Source organism: Uranotaenia lowii, chromosome 2 (assembly GCF_029784155.1).
Source record: "Uranotaenia lowii strain MFRU-FL chromosome 2, ASM2978415v1, whole genome shotgun sequence".
In the NCBI taxonomy this organism is placed as follows: domain Eukaryota; kingdom Metazoa; phylum Arthropoda; class Insecta; order Diptera; family Culicidae; genus Uranotaenia; species Uranotaenia lowii.
In genome coordinates, this window is record NC_073692.1 from 428,487,505 (window position 1) to 428,500,514 (window position 13,010).

The following is a 13,010-nucleotide window of genomic DNA, read 5'->3' on the forward strand; positions in this document are numbered from 1 at the left end:
CATGCTTTGAAGTTTTTGTTTACATTTACAACTGGTGCAGAATATTTTTCGCCAGTCGTCAGAGCTAAATACTTCTACCTCGTTATCGCCTACGCCGCGCCGTAATAGCTAGTTAAAGTTAATAAATTACAATAGCTTTTTGTAAATTTATTGTTCTGGATTCATTCGGAGCAACATCCTCTAATGCCTCTACCAGTGCCAGGATTTAAGGTCTGCCGGTTCCGGTGAGGACGAACTTCAATAGCAACAGCAAGGCAAGTGGCCTTGTTCAAGGCGACTCAAAATTAATCGGAACCCCTAGAATGGTTCGAGGTAACCAATTTTGTTTACTTTTTCGGTGCGATGGAATTCCAAAAAAAAACTGTTTTTAAAGTTATTAGTTCTCGTAAAACTTGCGCTTGTTGGAGAAATTATAGTCATAGAATCCCGTATTCAGAAATTCTTCCTCAAGTAAGCAACTGATCGAATTTGTTCTCTCTGTTACAGCAGCACTCAGCCGGAACCATTGATTTTCCTACTGCTCCAGTAACCATTTAATTCTGATGGATATGGAAAAAAGGTGCAACTTCAAGATGGTTTGCAGGAAACACAACCGGAAGGTGCAAAAATTGAATGGAACTTTTCTATCATTGCCACCATCAAATATGACGTGGCAGTAGGAGTACAGGTGGTAGAGAAGAGGCTAAATCCTCTAGAAACAGTTTCCGGCTCATCATCCAAAACAAAAGCTTTGGGTGACTTTTTTGTTTGATTTAATTTTTTTTAAAACTAATTAAAAAGTATTCTTTTTACTCTCCAGATGAAAATATGTACGGTACAATTCCGTTCTCGTGGAGCTCAAACAGCCACCAGAAGAAAGTCTTGCCATGATCTGCAGATCCCGTTAGGATTGGAAGAAGGACGGCCAACATGGGAAACATAAACGACTCGATACGCACACATTTTCAACCTGCAGTAGAACTTGGCCTCTCCAAGGATGTTATGACGAATGTGAAAAAAATATAATATAAGATGATAATTGTATATGATTGGATCTTATAATAATAATAATGAAGCTGATCAAACTCATATGAATTGTTTGAATATACAATTTATTAGTATCCGAAATAGTTCTTATAGAGGCTGGGAACAGTTTTATTGAGTAAAATAACCTTTAATTTCATTTCTTTTGTAAGTTATCCTTTTGTATTATTTGCGAAGTAAATAATTTTTACCCTCCCATCTACTAGTAAGTTTTTGCACTGAGGTGACAATTTACGTCAGGTAGTTTTTTTTTTCTGTCCGTGTGCGTCTGCAACCTTGAATGCAAGTTGAAAGCTTGAAGACTTTTTCACTGGTGGCAGCACCGTAATCAAAGAGTTGATGTCCCAGACTACTTGTTCGAAAAACTATTCAGCCGGGTATCTTGATAGAATATAATATCTTTGATAAAACCCAAAAATAACAAAAATGACAAAAATGACAAAAATGACAAAAATGACAAAAATGACAAAAATGACAAAAATGACAAAAATGACAAAAATGACAAAAATGACAAAAATGACAAAAATGACAAAAATGACAAAAATGACAAAAATGACAAAAATGACAAAAATGACAAAAATGACAAAAATGACAAAAATGACAAAAATGACAAAAATGACAAAAATGAAAAAAATGACAAAAATGACAAAAATGACAAAAATGACAAAAATGACAAAAATGACAAAAATGACAAAAATGACAAAAATGACAAATATGAGAAATATGACAAAAATGACAAAAATGACAAAAATGACAAAAATGACAAAAATGACACATAAATGATACATAAATGATACATAAAGGACACAAAAAATGACACAAAAATGACACAAAAATGAAACAAAAATGACACAAAAATGAAGCAAAAATGACACAAAAATGACACAAAAATGACACAAAAATGACACAAAAATGGCACAAAAATGACACAAAAATGACACAAAAATGACACAAAAATGACACAAAAATGACACAAAAATGACACAAAAATGACACAAAAATAACACAAAAATGACACAAAAATGACACAAAAATGACACAAAAATGACACAAAAATGACACAAAAATGACACAAAAATGACACAAAGATGACACAAAGATGACACAAAAATGACACAAAAATGATACAAAAATGACACAAAAATGACACAAAAAATGAATTATGATTCAGGAATCAGAATTCAAAACTCATGAATCAAAGTGCAAGACTCTATACTTAAGATTCACGAAGAGGAATTCAAATTTTGTAATTGTGTGTTTTTCCGCTGTATTCCTCTGTATTTCCTCTGTAATCCAAGGAATCCTTGAAAGGAATGAATCCCCAAATATAACAGTCTTGAATTGTTTTATAAATGGCAATTTTCTTCTAGAAATACCCATTCCTATAATAGGTGATTCCGCACAAAATGATATCAATCAAAGTTTATTGCTAGAGCTGGTGCATTGACATGAACTGCTTGTATTATCAGCTTATCAGCATTATAATTGTCAGCTAAGACTTTGTTGAAGCTTAGCGTTCAATATTGCACTTTTTTCTCTCTTGAGGTTACACCTTGTTAAAACATCCAGATCTAGATGATAATTGCTCGATTTTAAATTAAAAAAAAAACACTATCACTCCAAATAAGGTCCACAATTGCAAAAAATAATAAAATAAAATCATTTGCCTCGCATAACAATTGATGTATCTTCCCCGTCTCGATTTGTTCTTTCTCCACTTCTCCAATTGTCCTGTCCTGATTGTCCGTCTATCACAGTGCTTCCATGGCAGCAAATTCGTGCTTCGTTGTTCTGCCCACATCTTCGGTTTCCTTATCTCACCTGGAAGTCATTTGCCGCATCAGCTCGCTCGCATTCGTCGTAAATTACACTGGATCGGCCCTCGTAAATGATATTGCCATTATCGAGTGTTAATAGAAATAATCCAATTGGTGAAGATTATTTTTTTCGATTTCTATCTTGAACACATCCGTTTGGAAATCAGTTCCAACATATCGGATCGGTGGACTTATTTATAGTTCGGTCGTAAATTATTATCGTTTGCCGTAAATAGCAGTTGGTTTCATTCAAATTTACTTCCGATCAGGTGCTTCTGAATACAGATGAAGTGTTGTTGTCGGCTTGTTGTATTTTTTATGAGAAAGTGTCGATTGTGGTACATTTAGGATCAGGGGCGGTCCTAGAGCTGGCTCTTGGGGGGGGTGATTTTCCAATTTTCAAAAATCAGTCAATTTGTAGGAACGTTAATATCTGGTGAAAAAAACAATCATTTGAGTGAGTGAAAGGAGGGGGAGGGGTTGCGGGGGGGGGGGGGGGGGGGTGCACACTGCTCCTCCTTCCCTCATGAATTGCACTGCACTACAGGTATTTAAAAAAGTATGAAACAAGAGATGAATAATGAAAACTTTATCAAAATTTCTCTATATATCTACTCATTTCAATATCCTTCTACACAACTTACACATCCTTTTATAGATAAACCAGCGAATGTATAATATCCACTGTGAAAAAATGTTTATAATTTTTTTTTAATTTGTAGGTATATCTGGTATTTTAAAATTGTCACTTTAAGAGGCCTTTAAAGAATTTCTCGTTATAAATGTAATTTTTTTCAATGAAAATAATACAAACGTTGTTGAGAGATGAAAATGTAGTATAAAATTTCCAAGCTATCTTGATTTTTTCCTGAGCTTTCAAATATTAGAGCTCTGATATTATAAAATCTTTCGAAAGTATTTCACTTTTCACCGATAAGGCCAATAAACTAATCAATAAACATAACATACGGGCATTAAATTCTTCATTGAATTATTTTACTGATTCGTGATTTCGAAATTTAGTATTATTATTTTTTAGAAAAAAAAACCGATTACTTAAATCAGTTTCTGAATATGAAGCTTCTGGAACCTAATTTTATTGGATTTGCTCTTGAATTTAAAATTTACATTTTAAATTTTCAATTTTAATTGTACAACAACAAATAAATTATAAGAAAAAGTGATTATGTCTTTTTTATTGTTCACTAATTTTTTTAATAATTTTGAGTTATAAAAAAGAACTATAAAATAAACGGTTAATTCTGAATGTTAATTTCTGCTTTACTTTAGTGTAGAGTCTCAATCATTTGCAATTGAAATAGCCAAGCTTTTAGATTTAGAATATCAAACCTTAAGCATAATTTCAACTAAAAACTTCAATATTATTGTGTAGATCAGCTATAAGCAGTATCGGTGACATAATTGCTGTAGATCTTAAAATCCAGGAGTGTTGGTTGAAAATCACTAAAGATCTTCTGACTGTTTTGTATGATAGATTGCCTTGTGGAATTATAAGGGAATAGTTTTTATTCACAAGGGAAAAATTAAAACCAAGGCGAACTGATTTCGGAAGATTTTCGCGACTCAAACTCGATTTTTGGTTAGATTTTTTCACTCCTTTCTTATTTTCTGGCACTTAGTAATGTTAAAATTTAGCAGTTTGGAATTGAATCGATCAAAGAGAAATCAACATGAACAACAAAAAATATGTAAAATCTTTTCATGATCCTTTATTCATTCAATGCTCCAGATTAGAGGGAAGAGCCAAAAATTGACAAATTCCCGGAAAAAAACAATACAGATTTCGTCTAGATAATCTGCGTATTTTACTAAATGGGGAAAGATACTTACTTTTATAATTTTTTCTCATGGTAAATTACTCACAGTCTTTATGAATTTTTTTTATTAAGTTAAAACCTTTTTTTTATCTTTTTGATATTTTACATTTTTGCTAAAATGCTAAATTTGTTCCATTTAACCTTGTATTTTCAAAATTTATACCGGAAACAAGTGCTGATAAAAAAAATACAAATTTGCATTTAGTGCTCCTAAATAAGTCGAAATCAATTTTTAAATTCTTTGCACCTTGGAAATGTGGATTTTGTTTCCTTGTGTTTTAGTTTTGAATGCAGATTGTGGGTTCTGGAGATGAATTCCTTCATATTGAAACAATTTTTATAAGTATTTTTTTGTTCCTTTTTGGCTCTAAAAACTCACAGGGAACGCAAAAATCATAACACGTTATCTCTTTTTTCGATTTATTGTTGCTGAAATCTCAAGAGAATTTTTTTTGATTTAAACTCTTACTATGAATATTTTATATTCGATTTCTGTTTGGCAGTACTTGTAGTTTTTTCATGGTCATCCATAATATAAATGTTTGATGTGATACATTTTAAACAGAATTAAATAAAATCAGATTTGAAATTTAAATTTATGTTTTTAAATTAATAATATAGGTTATTAATTTTAAGTTTATAATTCATATTTGAATGGTGAAAAATTGAGGGTGATAAAAACTCGCGAAAGAGAAGCTTTACTGTGATTCAGAACCTGAATTCTTATTTTGCAATAAGACATGCGTTCCTTATAAACGCAAGTGAAAAATAGCATTACTTTAGGTTTTTAAATGAGGTTAGCATTACACATCTGATATGACTTTGTAAAGTTTAAAAAATCTCAATAAACCAGCTATAAACAAAATAAAAATAAAACAAAATTTTAAATTCAAATTTATATTTATATTTCAGAGAGGTATTTGCTTTATATTCTTAAAGTTAAGTTATATTATAATGATTTTTCCTAATTCTGAATTTATAATTTTCCTTCGATTTAAGAAATATTTTGAAACACAAAAAAATCCTATTGGGAAGCTTTTAGCTGCTCGAAACTTTTACCAAAAATGAATTTAATCCGGCATCAACATATGTTGTTTATTACGATTTAATTTGTTTATTGAAATATTGGTGACTAAAATACAAAAAATAAAAAAAGATTAGAAAGTTAGAAAATTGAAGTCATACGTTTCTTAAACGCCTACTGGAAAACTGACACTCCGATGGATAACTTGACTAAAATTTAAATATCTTACAATAAAGGCAATTTAACACTTCAAGGTCAAAGGTTTTTTTACTTCTTAGAACGACCAAGATCTGTTAATTCATTAACCTTCCAAAGCCGTTCGCTAAATATCCGTTTCGGAGAAATTTGAGTTGTAGTTTGATTTCGTTCTCCTGGCTGTGAATGTAAACCGATTTTGATGATATTATATTCATTGTGTAGGTAATTTATTCTTATAACTCAACATTTCAAAATAAAGTCGATATGTATTACCAGGTTATCAGAAACTGGTTCAGAAAGTAAAAAGTCCGAAAAATCAATTTTATTTTTAAAATACTCATAACTTCTGACAGCTTTTCTGTATTCAAGTGTTTTATTGATGTTTAAAATCGTCAAGAATCCATCTATCCGACGATGTATAGATATGTTGGGGTCCAATGAAAGTTTTGATCGCCATCACAGATCTTCCGGTAGAAAAAAAATCTTACTTTAAAAAACGACATCCAGTTTTGGCTTTGCTCAGCTGTACTTCATTTCCCACTTAACCGATTTTTAAAACTCAATTTTTTATTTATTGTCGTTAATTCGATCATTATTTCCATAGAACATACCTAGTCAGTCAAAATTACCAGTTCATCAGTATTTTGAAGTGATGATAAAGGTGTTTGAAATGTGCGCTTCGGGTCATATTGACCCGAACAGCTTTGGAGGGTTAAACATGGTAGAAATTTCTAAAAATAAAGAAAATTGAAAATCACATTATTCCGTACGTTTATAGTTCAAAGCTTTTTTTATTGTTTCCTTCTAAATCTTAGCAAATAAAAAAAAACTGCATATTAAATGCATTAAATGTATGATGACAGCAGAACAAATATTTCAAGTATTTCAGTGTTATAACCATATTCACCCCCCTATATGACTTTTTCAAATTTGTCATTTCATTAAAATTCAAAACAAAATCATGAATTCAAAAGCTCTGAATTTGAACCAAAAATAAAATTTATGACGATTTGCTCGTGTTAATTTAAGCATATGAGGGAAATAAGTGACAATTTAAAAAAGTTGTCTCTACATTTCATTAACACTAAACGTACCGGAGTCGGTCAAATGACGGTTTTTGAACTTTAAACGATGATTACGCCTTATATAATTGTTTTTTTCGCAAATTCAACGACAGGACTATTTTTGTTTTTGAAATGCAAGTATTTTTGCGTTTTTAAATTATTTTTTTTAAGTGTTACGGTTTTCGAATAACGTATGTGGTACACCTATTCATACCGCGAGCGGTCAAATGACGGCAAATACCGTTTTCGCTAAAACTCCCTTGTTTCTCAACCGATTTCTACCAAATTTATAGTTTTGAAAAGCTTATAATTCGACTCAAATATGTTTCTCAGCTACAATCAATAACTTTAAAGTTATTTACAGTACAAGAAAAATTTTATGAAAAAACATGCTTCAGGAAAAAGGTTGTAAATCAGTTATTAAGTGCTCAAAAAAAAATTCACTTAGTGCCTGAGAAAGCTGAAGTTAGAAGCTATATGTTGGACATATGGAAATTTTTTTAAAAAATTTTCTAAGATCATGGCCACAAAAAATGTAAAAAGTTGTGTAAAACCCGTACTTTTCAATCAATCAACCGCCAAAGCTGTTCCTGTTACAGTAGAAAATTTTGAAAAAATGAATTGAAAAGTAGACGTAATTTGTCAAATTTTGGCATTTTTAGATTTTTGAAATACTAAATACATGATTTATGACGACTTTTCAAAAGTAGCTGTTTTTCGAACTTTTTATCAATTTGGATTTTCTAAGACAATTCCTACACCTAAGCTCAGCTTTGCACTGGATTTTGAGTACGTTTACGTAAGGTTTTGGCAATAAAACTATATGCAAAAGAAAGCTTATTTCATTCCAATTCTAGTGGTGTAACTGCATTGGCGGTGCAATGCTTGGCAAAAATATGATAAATAAAACAGTGAACTAGTTTCTGAATTTTGAGAAGTCAGCACAAATTCTTGCTTGGCAGACGGGCGCAGTGGGTGGTAATATCTCAAAGCTATTTTGCACACGAAGACGGATGGAAAGAAACGAAAAAACAAACAAGCATTAGCTCAAATTTTCTAGTTTTATTTTCAGAAATATATTTATTATATTTTTGTAAAGCATTGCACCGCCAATGCAGTTACATCACTAGAACCGGCATGAAATTTGCTTTCTTTTGCATATAGTTTTATTACGTTAACGTACTCAAAATTCAGTGCAAAGCTGAATTTGGGTGTAGGGATTGTCTCAGAAAACTAAGATTCATAAAAAGTTCGCAAAACAACTACCTTTGAAAAGCCGTCAAAAATTATGTATTTAGTATTTCAAAAATATAAAAATGCCAAAATGTGACAAATTACGTCTACTTTTCAATTCACTTTTTCAAAATTTTCTACTGTAACAGGAACAGCTTTGGCGGTTGATTGATTGAAAAGTACGGGTTTTACACAACTTTTTTACATTTTTTGTGGCCATGATCTTAGAAAATTTTTAAAAAAATTTTCCGTATATGCAACATATAACTTCTAACTTCAGCTTTCTCTAGCACTAAGTGAAAATGTTTTCGAGCACTTAATAACTGATTCACAACCTTTTTCCTGAAGCATGTTTTTTCATAAAATTTTTCTTGTACTGTAAATAACTTTAAAGTTATTGATTGTAGCTGAAAATTGTCTGAGAAACATATTTGAGTCGAGTTATAAGCTTTTCAAAACTATAAATTTGGTAGAAATCGGTTGAGAAACAAGGGAATTTTAGCGAAAACGGTGTTTGCCGTCATTTGACCGCTCGCGGTATGAATAGGTATATACAAAGTGTCGGTATGTTTACACCCAAAATTCAGCCTCTGTGCCAATGGCGTGTAGTCAATTACATAGCATCATTGGTACAAGAAGATAACGCGACCGGTGCTGATTCGATTTGCTCCCACTGGCATTAATCTCCCAAGTTAACCGAATTGCGTATGTCTGAAAGAAACAAAATAAAAACGTTTGCACGTCCCTCCCTATCGCATCACAAGACGAAGAAGGATAGAAATAAATACCGGCCAACACCAGGCAGCCAGCGAACCGAGCACTGTGCGTGTGAATGTAGCAAAAGCAACAACAAAAATATCCTTCTAATTCAATCCACTGGCACCGGCAAACCACGGCCAAGCTGTGCGTGTGTATGCTGTAAAAGCAACAAAAAAAACATTCCTTCAATTTACCGGCAAACAACCACGCACCGGCCAAGCTGCCCGGCTTTAGCAGCTGTGTATATGTAGCGTGTGTATGTAATAGCAGGCGGTAAGCAAACACAGTTCTCATTCAATGGGTTTCCCGTTTCCTTCACTCCCGTTCCCTTTCCCGTTTCCATAACAAAACAAGCTGCCCGGCTTTGGCAGCTGTGTATATGTAGCGTGTGTATGTAATAGCAGGCAGTAAGCAAAGCACAGTTCTCATTCAATGGGTTTCCCGTTCCTTCACTCCCGTTCCCTTTCCCGTTTCCATCGAAAGACAAAGGAATGCATTGAAAGAAGGCCAAACGCCGGGAAGCCGCCGTTGTGCGTTTTTTTCGATTGATCGGTGACAGAAAGCCTATGACAAATATCCCTCGTCCTGTATGAAGCTTGAATAGTACACTGGTTAAAATGCCGGTCTGGCAAGACGCTATGATAGGTAATTTGAGTTCGATTCCTAACTACGGCGCTGTGGTTTTAATTTTTTTTTTTTGTTTCTGGGATGAATTATCCAATAGGAATAGGTTTTTCTTGTTTCGCTTGAATGTAGTGGTCATCATTTTGGTTGGGAGCCGAGTCCTTATGCCAGTTACGGTTTTTCAAACATACCGTCTTCGGCACAGTGCACATTTCAGCGCATTATCGGCACAGAGATATGCTAAATAGGCATTGGATTTTTGCAACCTCTTCTATGGGTGTAGTGTTAATAGCAAATTCAAAATCAAAACTCAACAACACACTTTGGTTGAGTTACTTATCAACAAAAGTTATTTGGTGTAATTCAGTCCAGGGAATCGCAAGTTACAGCTGCTTAAGTTTAATGGTCCGACTTTTTTCAATATTGAGCCTTTAGAGTGATAAATTAAGTGTTTTGCTGAATAAACACCCCCACGGAGTGGAAAATTTTGAAAATTTAAAAGCACATCTACTAAGCAAAGTTCCAACATTTTATAGAAATTCGAGCTTTTGCGGGTATTTTATAACGGTTTTTTGCCGCTTGGGGGGGGGTGATCACCCCGATCACCCCCCCCCCCCATAGGACCGCGCCTGTTTAGGATGAGGCTGTAGCCTCAAGGACGTTGCGGTCTTATCTGTGGAAATAGTCTTTTCTAATTCTTTTGACATGTTTGATTGGAGCTCATCATCCATTTCAGCAAACTTTTGTTACACGCCAAACCCCTATCGACGTCAAAGTATTTGATGACACTTATCGAATCCGGTTCGAAGGACCAAACTTTCGCTGGCATTAAAATATTTGGTGGACGTTGATGGACCACACAGAGCAAAATTGCTATAATCTCCTTTGTTGAAGCAGGAACATACTCTAGTGTAAAACACTCTATATTAATCTTTAAAACTTTGAGAAAGAAACTTGGACTGCCTGATTAAACGCTAGAGTGGTAATGGATGTATGGAAAAGATTGCACAATCGATATTTGACTTTATGTGGTCTTAGAGCTCCGATAACTTTATTCAGAATGTTTCACAACTCGTTCAAAACCGCATGTTTACCATAAGAATGTTTATAAGGCATCTTAAACTTATTTTCTCACTATTGTGGTTCTTTTATTTTCCACTGAGGTGTAACAAACATCATCATGCGATAATCACTTCCATCTGTACCGTTGAGCCGTCAACACGTACGCCGGAGCATCGTATCGTTGCTGTGTACCTGCAGGAACATTTTACATTATTTATTTTTTTTCCTTACCTGTTTTTCAATCAGCACTTTTCAGTGCTAAAATTATTTTCATTTTCTTTTATTCATATTTTCTCTTTTCTTTCCAGCATGGGGAAGTCATCGGCTGGCTCAAGGGCTGGTAGAAAGCGTATTGCCGAAACTAATTCAGGTCCATCGCCCAAAAAAGTTGAAATTTCCAACTCATTCGATGTCCTTCATAACATCGGTGATGAGGAAATATTCATATTTAATTCTGATAAGAGTACTAAGAAACCTTCTTCTTCTTATACTCTTAAAAACGAAAACATTCCACCAATAACGGTCACGATTCCTGACTTCAATGCCTTTCGAAAAGAAATCGTCACTTCCGTTAAGGATGTGAAGATTTCTTTTCAGATCGGTCGAAGGGGAACTGCTCGTATATTGGCGGAATCTTTTAATGATTTTCAAAAAATTTTAAATTATTTGAATAATAAAAAACATCAATTTTTTACTTACGACACTAGAAGTGATCGTCCATTTAAAGTTGTACTTCGTGGTCTCACCGGCGATCAGACACCGGATGAGATCACAGCTGAATTAAATTCTTTGTTAGGTTTTTCTCCAATTCAAGTAATTCAAATGAGGAAAAGAACCAACACGAATAATACCAGTAGTGTTGGTTTTGCTCCTGAGCTTTATTTGATCCATTTTAAAAAGGATCAGGTCAATAATTTGCAAATTTTGGAAAAGGCTCGTCTTATGTTTCATTGTCGAGTAAAATTTGAACCTTTTCGTAAATCCCATACCAATTTTTTACAAAATATTACGCAATGTCGTCGTTGTCAAGCTTTTTGTCATGGCACTAAAAATTGTAGAATGAATGCCAGATGCATGTTTTGCGGCTCATTCGATCATGAAAAATCTAAATGCCTTTTTGGTGGTGATAAGCCAAAAACAGAATTTTTTAAGTGTGCGAATTGCGCAGGTAATCATTCCTCGAATTCTCTAGAATGTCCCGTTAGGGCAAAAATTGTTGCTTCTAGGAAAAATCCCAAAGTTTCCAGAAAAGTTTCTTCTCCTCCTTCCTCTTTTTCGTCTTCACACGTCAGACCGGCAAACAACCTGCCTGTTCGCGGTTAGCCTCGGCCTACATTGGAATCACGGCTGGGTAATACCCGAAGTGATTTTAATGTTACCTGGGCTGATTCTGCCCCACAAACTCGTTGTTTATCGTTCTCAGAGGTGGTTGAAAATGGGTTGCCCTCTTCAGGTTTAACTAATAAAAATGGGAAAAAACCAAGTCTCAACGTTCATGCGAAGGCTTGGGAAAATCCCCGAAATTCAAATACTTTTTCTTCTCCTTCATTTTCTGATCCTAACAATTTTGTTGATTTGGGTGAGATTACTGAGGAAAAATTAAAATTTTTGCATCAAAATTTAATGGAAATGATGCAACTTATGTTGAAAGCAAATTCAATGTTTGAAGCTTTCCAAACTTCTTTTAATTATGCTAACAAAATTATTATGACTTTACGATTCCCTCATGGATCCAAATAGATGTTTAAATATTATGAATTGGAATGCTAGATCTTTGCTGGCTAACCAAGATGAATTCTTTTTATTTTTGAAAACTCAAAACATACATATTGCTGCCATCACTGAAACTTTTTTAAAGCCAGACAATAACTTGAAAAGCAATGCTTTCTTTAAAATTTTACGAAATGATCGACTTGATCGACAAGGCGGGGGTGTAGCTATTTTCATCAATAGTCGTCTCAAATTTAGACTTCTTCCTTCTTTCAATACAAAAGTCTTAGAAACAATTGGAATTGAATTAGAAACTTCTATGGGGAAAATTATAATTGTTGCCGCATACTTGCCTTTTCAATGCAGCGGTGAACAGAAAAATTTTTTGAAGGGAGATTTACAAAAACTCACCAGAAATAAATCTAAATTTTTTATTATTGGTGACTTTAATGCAAAACACCGATCTTGGAATAATATTTCATCAAATTCTAATGGGAATATTTTGTTTAATGATTGCTCTGCAGGTTATTATACTGTTGAATATCCTAATGGGCATACTTGTTTTTCTTCAATTAGAAATCCCTCCACAATTGATTTGGTTCTAACGGATTTAGGCGAGCATTGTAGTCAATTAGTTACTCATGCGGACCTCGATTCA